At 35.1% G+C, this 12,372-nt stretch overlaps 1 long non-coding RNA gene across 1 annotated transcript; it reads right to left on the bottom strand.

The window, feature by feature from the left end:
* Positions 1-1,166: 1,166 nt before the first annotated feature.
* Positions 1,167-1,785, bottom strand: LOC123680391. Its single transcript, XR_006747511.1, has 2 exons — positions 1,599-1,785; positions 1,167-1,538 (listed from the first exon to the last, which is right to left on the bottom strand). It is a non-coding gene; the product is annotated as an uncharacterized LOC123680391 (long non-coding RNA).
* Positions 1,786-12,372: the final 10,587 nt, after the last annotated feature.

The following is a 12,372-nucleotide window of genomic DNA, read 5'->3' as shown; positions in this document are numbered from 1 at the left end:
AAGTGGGGTCGAATTAATAATTTTCCAGCTTGTCAATCATAAAGGATCTACCACTTCTGGTTCAGTTTGTTGAGCTCAATCAATCTGCTTCTGGAAGCTGAGGACTGCTGCAAGATCCATAACTTAAGTTCTCCCACTTCTAGGTAGGAATATTATTTTTTTTTCAAACGTACAATAACAACGTCTTTTCTCGACTGACAGGATCATCGAAAAGTTCTACTTTTCCTCCGCCGGAGGGAAAAATACTTTTCCCTCCGGCGGAGGGAAAAGTGGTTGCTAAGGAAATGATTAATTGGTTACTAAGGACAAGAATGAATAATTCTAATTCAAACGTCATTTTTATTGACCAAAGTTATATTGTACAATTGATTGATGTTGCATTATGAAAATTGAAACCATATAGTAATGGACGGTTAGAATTATGTTCAAAAGTTGATGGCTCAATGTGGTGAAATTTGTGAAAGAGAAAACCCATTCGTTTTATTGTTGTATAGGTTCTCAACCGATAACATAATATTGATTTTCGAAATCGAATTATTCTAAATGACAACCTTTATTGAAATCTTTGTCAAGAAAATATATTCCAAAAAAATCTGAGGTTTTAGAATTTGAAGACATAGAAAAGTTTTTGAATTCCTCGATGTCAAGATATGTATATCATCCTCAATATTATCACATCTTATCTTATCTGAATTTTGGCAGGACATGATCATAATTTTGGGACAAAATTGCAGATAATATTAATTATCAGATATTCTGGTGCATTCAGAAGAATCGAGTTGAGCAGTATAACAATAAATAATTATCTACCTCTCACCTGCTAAATAAAGGAGAAAATATAATATCCTTGAAATGACATGGAGGATGGAAGAGCTCTTCTGTTGCTGAAAATTATGTAGAACTGCAGCACAGAAAAAACTGGATATTGCTAAAATTTTGGCTAGCTATATTCTTGCATCGAGTAGTCAAATTTTGAACGTTCCCATTATAAATACAATTGACAAAGGTACTACAAACGTAACCACTTCATACCTGGATTATCATTCAATGCAGGCATATATTATGCATTCTAATGTGACAATCAAAGTTTTCAATAATTGTACTTTCAAAAATATGGACTGAGAGTTCATTCAATCTTCAAATTATTATAGAATGAATAGAATATATCAAAACAAATCTCATTTATTTTCATAAAATCACATATTAGCACAATTGCAGTAATTCTCCTTTAGTAATCAAAAATATAAGTGCATTCATATTGTTGATGAGAATTATAATTCTCTCAATCATTTATTCTGAACACTAATCATATGTCTGCTGAAATTGTTAGGTTAGTTATGTTACAATATATTTTATCAATTCTTTACGATAACTTATCCGTAAAGAAAACATTGTAAACAATATTCTTCATCAAAAATATTTCTAGTTATTTCAATCCTTTTGGATATCCAATGCAGTTATTAAATATATAAATACTTATGTGCGGATTGTACATAATAGTATTTTCGAATCTTTTCACCATGGAGAGTTCAACAGTTCTGCAAAATAAATGTAAATAGTAGAGCCATACGAGATGTAATAATTTTGCTTGATTCTACCTTCCATTTCATGATACAACTTCTTCTATACTATTAGATGAGTTCGAGATAACACAGGATCTACTTGATATATTTCTATTTAGGAAAGTTCCAGGAATTTCGATATTACTAGATGTAGAGTAGATATTGTATTTGTTATTGTTCACGACTTGACTTCTGAGCAGAAATGAAAATAAACGATGAAGTGACAGATAAATCCGTGACGGCTGCGGAGAGTCGGAAGTACCAACATAAAATGATGAAATGTAACCATGAGAGCTCTGCAAATCTGATATATTTTCGTACGATTTTGTTCAGAATTTGATTGTATGAATTACAAAACGTTTGAAAAAAAATAGCATATTTCATTCGGAGTTGAAGTGACTTTTCATGGCTCGCTTAAATTCCCCGCCTCACTCCGTTCGGCGGGGAAACATAAGCTCGCCATGAAAAGTGACACTTCTCCTCCTTGTGAAATAATATACTATTATTATTACTTTGGTTTCACTTGTCCTTTTCGCTTTCGTACTATGTTGGGATAAGATTCAACTCTAAATACAGTCCACTAAAATTTTCTTTGTAAATCCCCAACACAATCTTTCATCAAAATGTGAGATCAATTGGAAATGCAACAGAAAAACTGACAGACGAAAACCCAGATATAAAAATACTATGCATCTCGGAACATTGGAAAACGGAAAAACAAATCATTCATCACACCATAAAAAACGTCACTTTGACGGCTAAATACTGTAGACCACTAGGAGAACATGGAGGAACTGCAATATATCGTCGGCTAAGAGTGTAAATCTGCTATGTCCATTTTGAACAATTTCACAGGAGACCAAAAAAACCGTACAGTACAGTGTTATAATAATAATAATAAGAGAGTTTATTAATGAAAATACATTCAATAAACTCTATTGAATGTATTTTCATGAATAAACTATCTTATTATTATTATTATAACACTGTACTGTACGGTTTTTTTGGTCTCCTGTGAAATTGTTCAAAATGGACTTAGCAGATTTACACTCTTAGCCGACGATATGTCAAAAATGACATAGAATCATGGGAAGGACAAGATATAGGGAAAATATCTAAAATAAAACAATTTGAGTGTGCTGCCATAGAGTACCACTTAGACCCCAAAGAATGGATATGTCTTGCCGTATAATGATGGAAATACAAAGCAAATTACAACACAGTTAACACCTATTTCAGAAAAACTTAAAATGGAAAATTATGAAATAATAATAACAGGAGATTTCAACATCAATATGCTACAAGAAAACAAAGCAAAAAGAGATTGGACGAACTTCCTAAAATCCTTCGGATTCAAGCAAACATTATTTGAACCTACAAGAATGACCCACTCAACATCAACATGCTTAGATGGTATTTATGTCAAAGTAAACTCTCCTTATAACACAGAGATATTACAAACTCATATATCAGATCACTTTGCACAAAAAATGTCTTTTTCACTCAATAAAAATAACAATTATACTCACATAAGAGCGTTATCTAATAAAAACCTCAACAAGTTAAAAAAATCATTATCCCAACAGAACTGGTCATCAGTGTATAAGTGTGATCAAAAAAACATTAATGAACAATTCAATATATTTCACGAAATTCATCTTGAACACTTCAATAACAGCTGTCCTTTAATAAAAATTGCAATAAAATCCAAAAAACACAAACCAAAACACAAAAAATTCTGAAATTCAACAAACGAAACACAGGCTAAATATAATATTTACACTGAGCACCAAAAATAAAAAAATCAGAAATTGATATATAATAACAAAACAAAAATATGATGAACTGCTCACCAAAAACAAAACTTACAACAACAATGATGATACCCAAATTCCTAGGAAACGAAACGTGGAAAATTTAGCAAATCAATTTAATGAATTCATTTTACACGCTGCTACTCACCTTACTAACTAACATAAACCAGAAAAAAAGGTCAATGACATACACCAAATCACAGCATATATTTTCAACACAAAAAATTAATGAAAAATATATAATGGATATTATCAGAATGTTGAAAAATAAACCTCAAGTGGAATTTTTAAAATTTCAAATAAAACAATTGAACATACCAAAGAGGAAATAATTCAGGTAGTTACATATATTATTAATAACTCTCTCACAGTAGGATCCTTCACATCAAAACTTAAAACAGCAGAAATAAGACCGAAATACAAAACTGATGACTCTGAAGATTATGGAAACTACAGGCCCATTAGCATAATATCATCATTTGCGAAATTGTTCTAACAGGCATTCTGCCAGCAAATAATGGAATTCTTCATATCAAAAAGACTACTTAGCCCAAACCAACATGGATGCTTGAAGGGAAAATCAACACTAACAGCAATATTCCAATTTATAAAAAGAATTATGGAAGCCTTTGAAGATTGTGCACTGGCACTGGGAATATTTCTGGACCTGTCCAAAGCATATGATTGTCTTGACCCAGAAATCCTCTACCAAAAACTAGAGCACTATAGAATACAGGAAAACTCATTAAGATGGATTAAATCCTATTTCTATGGACGTACGCAACAGGTGAAAATTCGGATAAATGGATCAGATACCAAATCAGAAGAACAGCAAATCAAGATGGGATGCCACAAGGCAGCGTAACAGGAACAGTAATGTTTCCAATTTATATTTACGACTTTAGTCATATTTCTCTCATCGAAAACCGGAAAGAAATATTAAATTTTCACTATGTAGATGATACGAACCTTCTAGCAGTACAACCTTTATGGCCTGATCTCAAACTGAGAACATAATGCATTACGAAGAATGGTTAGAGAAAAATAACGTAATACTCAACAAAAAGAAAACCAATATGATATTATTCCATTCAATACATTCCAATATAGAAAATCCTAGAAAACCCAACATAAAAAAACAAGAACTCAAGATATCAGAACATACAAAATTTCTAGGTATACACATTGATGTTGATATGTATGTATTTTCGAACTTCAGTTCTCTTGAGATATTGAAGACCACGACTCTTTCCATCTCTTAGGAGGTCTTCCTAGGGGGCATCGTGTTCGTATCTAAGTAAGGAATAATTATTATAGACCTTCTTCAGTACTCAGATGGGCTAGTGGCTGGTTGGTTGCTCCTGTGAATTTGTCTTTCGATAGTGCAAGCAGTACTTCTAATTATTTTTCTAGTCCAAGCTTTTCGGCCTTTGTGAAGGAAACTTTCATTATTTCCTCAGCTACTTTTTCTGCATGATCACGGTGACTTTTGATCACTTGAAAAATTTTCATTTGTTCTGGTTATCAGATCATTGATATCGTTAATCATCAGGTTCAGGTTATGTGACGCCCAATGGAAAAACAGCTTTGGCGACGCCCATGCCAATGTCAATTATTTTCATTTTTCCACTTGAAGCCAATTAAGGTTAGAAGATGGGAACTACCAAAAAGCTTGGATTGTGAGAAGTTTATTTGAATGTTTGTTTCTCAGTGAATCTGAACTATTACGATAATAATTAGGTGCCTTATGATTGAAGAAAACAAACCATCGAAAAATGCACTAGAGATTCGAAAATTAGCTAAATAATGATTAATTCGGTCGATCCCTCCTCAAAACCTAGTGGTGGTTGAAAAACAAGTTTTGGTGCATTTCATCTGATTTTTGGAATCTATGTTGAAATGATCCAGAAGTGTTCCGTTTTGATTTGATTTCCAAACTATTCAAATATAAACTTTTTTCAGGTCGCATGAAAAAAACTTGTTGAAACATTGAAAAATTATAAATTGTTCAAGTTTTGAATCCGAACCGGCTTTTACTGGAAAAAAGAAGAAGAAAAAAAAAATTATACTCAAATAATATATTCACCATCGAAATTCGCCAATTGTTTGAACACTACCATATAATCAAAATCTTTTTCTTCGCTCTCAACAGGATCTGAAACCTCCATCTGAAAAAAATTCACAGTTATTCATGCTTATTATTTTCTCCAAAATGATTGTAAATTGATCAGTTTTTCCATAATTCACGTTCCAAATAATTTATTTCTGACAGCATTCGATCTTCAAAATGTCATGGATACCTATTTAGTTTTTTGTTGAGTTTCATACGGGGCAGGGGCGGATCCAGGATGGGGGCCATGCCCCCCCCTCGCGGACCTTATAAATATAAAAGTGTATCCTGAATTACCGAAGACTATTCACTCATTTAGTTTTTAATGTTTTTATTCAATAGATAGCTTTAGTTATCTGCATTTCGTGTTTTATAGGTCCGATCGGGTTCCACTAAAAGGCGTTAGAAAGATGAGATTTCGTACTACATAATCTTTTTCGACAGTTTTGTGATTAGTTTACTTCGTTTAGTTTGAGCGCGCGTTATAGAAAAAAAACGTTTTATTTGAGTTTTTTTTCGATAAAGTCGAAAATGCAAGCCAAGCGGCTAAAAATTTAAATAATGCTTATGGTTTTGATACTGCAATAGACAATCAGGCGCAATTTTGGTTTCGTCGATTCCATCTTGGTAATTTCTATGTCAAAGATGCATCACGCACCTGAGATCAATTGTCGAAAAGATCGACAAAATCATGGACATTATCGAGTCCTGTTTCCATTGCTCAAGAGATGAAGATTGCACGAAAAACCGTTTGGAACCATTTGCATAAGGCTGGTCTCAAGAAGAAGCTAGATGTATGGGTACCACATGAGTTACCGCAAAAAACTTCTTAGACCGAATTTCCATCTGCGAATCGCAACAAAATCACCCCGTTTTTGAAATGGTTGGTGGCTGGTGATGAAAATTGGACGACTCACAACAACATCAAGCGAAAATAATCGTGGTAACAAAGCGGTGATCCATCGGAAACGGTCAGGAAGGTTTTGCTGTGTATTTAGAGTGCTTGGAAGGGAATTATCTACAAACTGCTCCCCTAAGGCACAAATGTTGACTCAGAACTGTACTGTCAACATTTGGACCTTCTGAAGGAAGCAATTGATGCCCATAAGCGACCAATAGGAGAGAAATTGTGTTCCATGGAGACGACGTAAGTCCAAACACATCGATAGTGACTCGTCAGAGGTTCTTATGCATCCACTTTATAGTCCGGAACTAGCCCCAAGTGCATCTCTTGCTGTCCATCGCAAACAATTTTGCTGGTGAAAAATTCGTTTCAACAGAGGCTTGTGAAAATAGACTGTTTTCATTTTTTTTGCCAATAGCGACAAGGGTTTCTATGAGAGAGGCATACAAAAAACCTTCAAAATGACAACAAGTTATAGAACAAAACAGCGCATATTCGACTTAAATTGGAACATTCTAACTGTGGTAATTGAAGTATTGATTTTATGCAAAAATAATAATTTTTTTTCATACCTCATATTTTCTTGTGCCTGAGTTTTCTCATGAAATAAATCTACATGTATTCATGACATTGTTTGAACTTGTTTTTGTACTACAACAATTTTGGAAACTGAATATGATATGAATTACTAAAATACATCTTTCTTTAAAAAAAATACTTGACCCAGTAGGCACCAACAAAAAATTACGCTATTTTGCTAATCGATACGAGCCGTGACTTTTTATGGCCCCCTCCTCAGACATCGCCTGGATCCGCCCCTGATACGGGGTTCTATATAAAAATCGAACTTTACTACTTCATATATACAGGGTGTTTCCTAAACATGCGGCAAAAATTCAAGGGGTTGTTCCTTGGACTATTCTAAGAATATTTTGTCCTTTGATGATTTTTCAAAAACCTATTTGTTTCGAAGATATAGGGGAAACAAAATTTCAGATAATAACATTTTATTATGAAAAATTACATGAAAATTCAACTCAACCTACAAAAACTGTTGAAAATGACCACCTCTAGCCAGCAACAAAAAATTACGCTATTTTGCTAATCGATATGAGCCGTGACTTTTTATGGCCCCCTCCTCAGACATCGCCTGGATCCGCCCCTGATACGGGGTTCTATATAAAAATCGAACTTTACTACTTCATATATACAGGGTGTTTCCTAAACATGCGGCAAAAATTCAAGGGGTTGTTCCTTGGACTATTCTAAGAATATTTTGTCCTTTGATGATTTTTCAAAAACCTATTTGTTTCGAAGATATAGGGGAAACAAAATTTCAGATAATAACATTTTATTATGAAAAATTACATGAAAATTCAACTCAACCTACAAAAACTGTTGAAAATGACCACCTCTAGCCAGCATACAAGCATCCAATCTTCTCCTCATTGACTGCCGAACCCTTTCAAAAACACCAGGATCATTTCTTATTAAGTTACACCCAGCAATGATCCGATTTCGCAAGTCTTCCACATTTTCTACTGGAGTGGTATAAACTAATGATTTTAGATGGCCCCATAGGAAATAATCTAAGGGGTTTAAGTCCGGGGAACGAGCAGGCCATAAATGAGGTCCACCTCTTCCAATCCAGCGATCTCCGTATGTTAATGTTAAAAACTCACGAGCAACCAAACTAAAATGCGCTGGTGCACCATCGTGCATAAACCACATTGCATGTCTTATTGCCAATGGTACATCCTCCAAAAACAGAGGTAACGTTTGTTCTAAAAAGTTGCGATACACGTCCCCGGTAAGTCTTTCTGGTAAAAATATCGGCCCTATTAGGCAGTCACCCACAATACCAACCCAAACATTCAATGAGAACTGATGTTGAAAACGATCTTCAATTACCTCATGTGGATTATCGTCGGCCCATACATGGTTGTTATGAAAATTTCTTATTGCATTTCTTGAGAAATTCGCTTCATCGGTAAAAAGAATCAGCGTCAGTAATTGAGGAATTTGAACTAATGTGGTTAAAAGCCATTGACAAAATGCAATACGTGGGGGCAAATCAGTAGGAATAAGTGCCTGAACGCGTTGCATATGGTATGGGTATAACAAATTGTCTTTAAGAATTTTCCAAACAGTCTTATTACTCACATTCAAAGTATTGGAAATTTTTCGAGTAGAAGTACTAGGGTCTTCTTCGATCATGTCCAGCACATTCTCTTCCAGTTCCACCGTTCTTACTGTGTTTGGTTTTCCTGGTCCCCCTATTTTTTTCAATGCGCCTGTTTCATGCAGACGTTGATAAATATTTTGAAACAATTTTCTGTCAGGAATATTACGCCCAGGAAATCGTTCAATGTACAACCTCCTAGCTTTTAATGAATTTCCATCAGCAAGTCCATAAATGAAATGCATGTCAGTCATCTCGGTGTTTGTATAGCGATTCATAATAGTCAAAGATAAAATGTTAATTGCTAATACATCACAAAACGAATTCAAATGAAAACCGTGTTTAATCTGTATTCCTTTACCATCTGCACTTATCAATTTTTAGTCAAAAAACTGGCCGTTTTTCGTAATTGGAATGTTGCTAAACAAATTTAAAAATAAATTGTACCTACTTAGTAAACACAGTGCGGTACGCATTTTTATTTAAACTATTATTAATTTTAAAAATATGAAAAATGTTGTTCGCCCTGTATCTTCGAAACAAAGAGGTTTTTCAAAAATCATCCAAAGACAAAACATGCTTAAAATAGTCCAAGAAACAACCCTCTGAATTTTTGCCGCATGTTTAGGAAACACCCTGTAGAACTTTACTACTCAATTTATAGAACCAATGAAATTGAAAAAAAAAAAAAATTAAGTGCCTAACAAAATTTTGTACAATATCAAAAACTGAAATGTTATACAAAATGTAGCAAAAAATTATGAATGTCAATGAAGTAGATGTTCAATGTGTCAATTTGTGATGTGTCAAAAAATGAAAACAATTATTTATTCGTGTTAGACCATGGCAACACGCGTATGCGGAAAACATTGTTCTCGATGTAATAATAAAATTGATAGACAAGATATAAGTGACAAATGTATACATTGTGAAAATTGTTTTCATATAAGTTGCCTCAACATTTCTATTGATTCTTTAAGTGAAATGCAAGGAAATGCACTAATTAATGGGTAGTTATGTGAAAATTGCCAGTTAGTGGATGCTTCAGGATCTTCCACCAGAACCCTCAGAAGAGTCGACAAAGGGCTAAGTCAGCTGATGATTACCATTCGTACTGTGATGACCGAAATGGTCGGCCCATTAAGACCGGATATTTTCCAGAACCTCATTCGATCTCAAAATAAACAAATCTTATCACCCATCTAGAAGATAGAATCATTAAAAACCTACAAAACACCTTTACGAAGATGAAAACAGCTGAACAGAATTCCCTTGATAAGATACCGTCGCATCTTTCAGGTAGTTCACCGCCTGATTCTGAAATACGTTCTGCAGATGGAGTGTCTACGCTTGCTCCTGCTCCCAATGATTCGCTATCAGGCGTGCGTTCCACTACAGATGAAGTGGAGACGCTTGATCCTGGTCCATCTGGGGATGTCTCGGATTCCGGAAGTGTTTCCGGAGTGTCGGTGCTGGCGAATTCTGGCCCTGGTGAATGGAGTGTCATTGTTGGTAGAAAGAATGAATCTAAAAGTAGATCAAAGGCCGAGGTCTCTCGTGTTGAAAAGACTCCTAGAACTAATAAACCCATAATTGGATCATCCACTTCAAATGACTTGATCAGTGTCCCCAAGAAACAGCTTTCTTAAATACATATGTCTAGACTGAGTCGTGCAACATCTATAGCTGATCTCAAAATTTTTTTGAATAACACGATTCATGATCTTGTCTGTGAAAAGTTGAACTCGAAACAACCTGAAGTCTATTCTTCCTTTAAGCTGTCATTTCTATCTGAGTTTCAATCCCAGCTACTTTTGGCCGGAAGGTATCACAGTCAATAATTTTTTTCGTAAACCTCACGGTCCAGCAACCAGGGCGAAGCACTAGCCCTCCAGAGTCAACCTCAGCAAACAAGTACGCCATTGTATAGTCCATATCGGATCGTGGAGACGAAGAAAGTAGTGGTTCTAAAAAGTTCAAATTGATGCAAATAAATGCACAAAGCATTGCCAACGAAATATCTTCTGTTGAGGTTTTACTTAGTTCTTATAGCCCAGATTTACTGAGTGTGGCCGAGCATTGGTGTTTTTCTGTGTGGTCACCCTACATGTCGTTGGCTGGATATCAGATAGTTCCTTTTTATACCAAACCCAACATGAACATGGTGGTGTTGTTATTTATGTCAAGTTGGGAATTCAAGTGCAACAGCTTAATGTCGCCAAATACTCGGTGGAAATGCACTGTGAACTGTGTGCAGTTAAGATAAAATTTGATGAGAATACTGTCTGTGTTATTAGTGAATATAGACCTCCTTCAGGTGACTTCAACTTGTTTATTAAATTTTTGGAATATGTTCTTCTTCTTCTTCTTAATTTAAGCCTAGGGCTTGTATATTCCACTTTAGTCCTCGGTGGAGGTAGATATCCAGGAGTCTTTCCAGCGCTTAGGGGGTCTGCCGACTGGTCTTCTGGTACCTGGGATTCCGTCTCGGGCTATCCTAGCAATTCTGCCTGCGTCCATTCTGCTGACGTGGTCGTTCCAATATCGTCGTCGTTTTCTTCCCCATTTAGCTATGTCCTGAGTCTGGCATTCCTCTCGGATGGCTGTGTTCCTCTTCCTATCTCTCAGCGTGTATCCAGATATGGTTCTCAGTATCTTCATTTCTGTCGTTCTTAGGATGGATTTTGTCCTCTTGTTGTCTGCTGTTGAAAAATAGAAATACCGGATGTCCCATTTAAAATAACAAAGTTGTTGCCAAATTGTCGTACATCCGGCAACACTGGAAATGAGAAATTATTTTAAAAATGTACCTTAAATGGCCAAATATCTATCCACAAAATTTGAAATCTTTACCATCAATAGTGTCCATAATAATCTAATAGGCCACTTACCTTGGGACACCCGATATTTGTCGTCATGGTAAGTCGTGTGCTCCTAGAGATAAACTGATAAGAACTATGTCGGATAATAACTGGAAGACTTTCTATTCATTGATCGAGAGTACAGATTTTCAGGGACTTCATTCTGTTCTGACACTTGAAGATAAGTTTGAGAATTTTGTTACTTTGTTGAAGTCCGCATTTGACGCAGCTTTTCCACTTAAATTCACTTTTCCACTCAAATATGTATATTTGTTATTTGTTGTTATATTTGTATATTAGTAAACGACGAATTAAACATAAAAGTTAAATCTCAGAAAAAATTACAGTACGGGTCGATGGGGAACTCATCTCCTGTTCCCAGAAGGTTTCGGCGGCTTTTGCCGTATATTTTACTGAAGTGAATGTTGTCTCTATACTTTAACATTTTGGCGTTTTCTCGTCTGGTTCATGCACCTTGCAGACTCCTTAAATTGTAATTTCTTCTTCTTTCCCGCTACTGCCGGGGAAGTTTCATCCACCATTTGCTGTCTGAAGAACAGTAGTAGCGCAGGTCCTGATATGATATCTGCCCTGGCCCTGAAATTTATAGCTCCTTCAATATCTGAACCCCTGCCTGCTCTGCTGAATGTATCAGTGTCCTCTGGTCACTTCCCAACTATCCTCAATTTGGTTTCGTAACCACAAAGAATTAATTCATAATCTATATTCTAAAACTCTGATTGCCACCTTCATACAGGGTTACCAATAAAAATTCCTTATGAACGAAATTTCATAGTTCGATAAATCTTGAATTTATCGTTAGAATCATTTTGAAAATTGCAGTTTTTTCACTCTTTGCGAATGCCTTACCTGAATTTTCCTCAAATTATTTAAGAAAAATCTTAATCAACAAACTAGATAAACAATAGAATAAAAACA

This window comes from Harmonia axyridis, chromosome 5, assembly GCF_914767665.1.
Source record: "Harmonia axyridis chromosome 5, icHarAxyr1.1, whole genome shotgun sequence".
Taxonomy (NCBI): Eukaryota; Metazoa; Arthropoda; class Insecta; order Coleoptera; family Coccinellidae; genus Harmonia; species Harmonia axyridis.
This window is presented reverse-complemented; position numbering and strand designations above follow the sequence as displayed.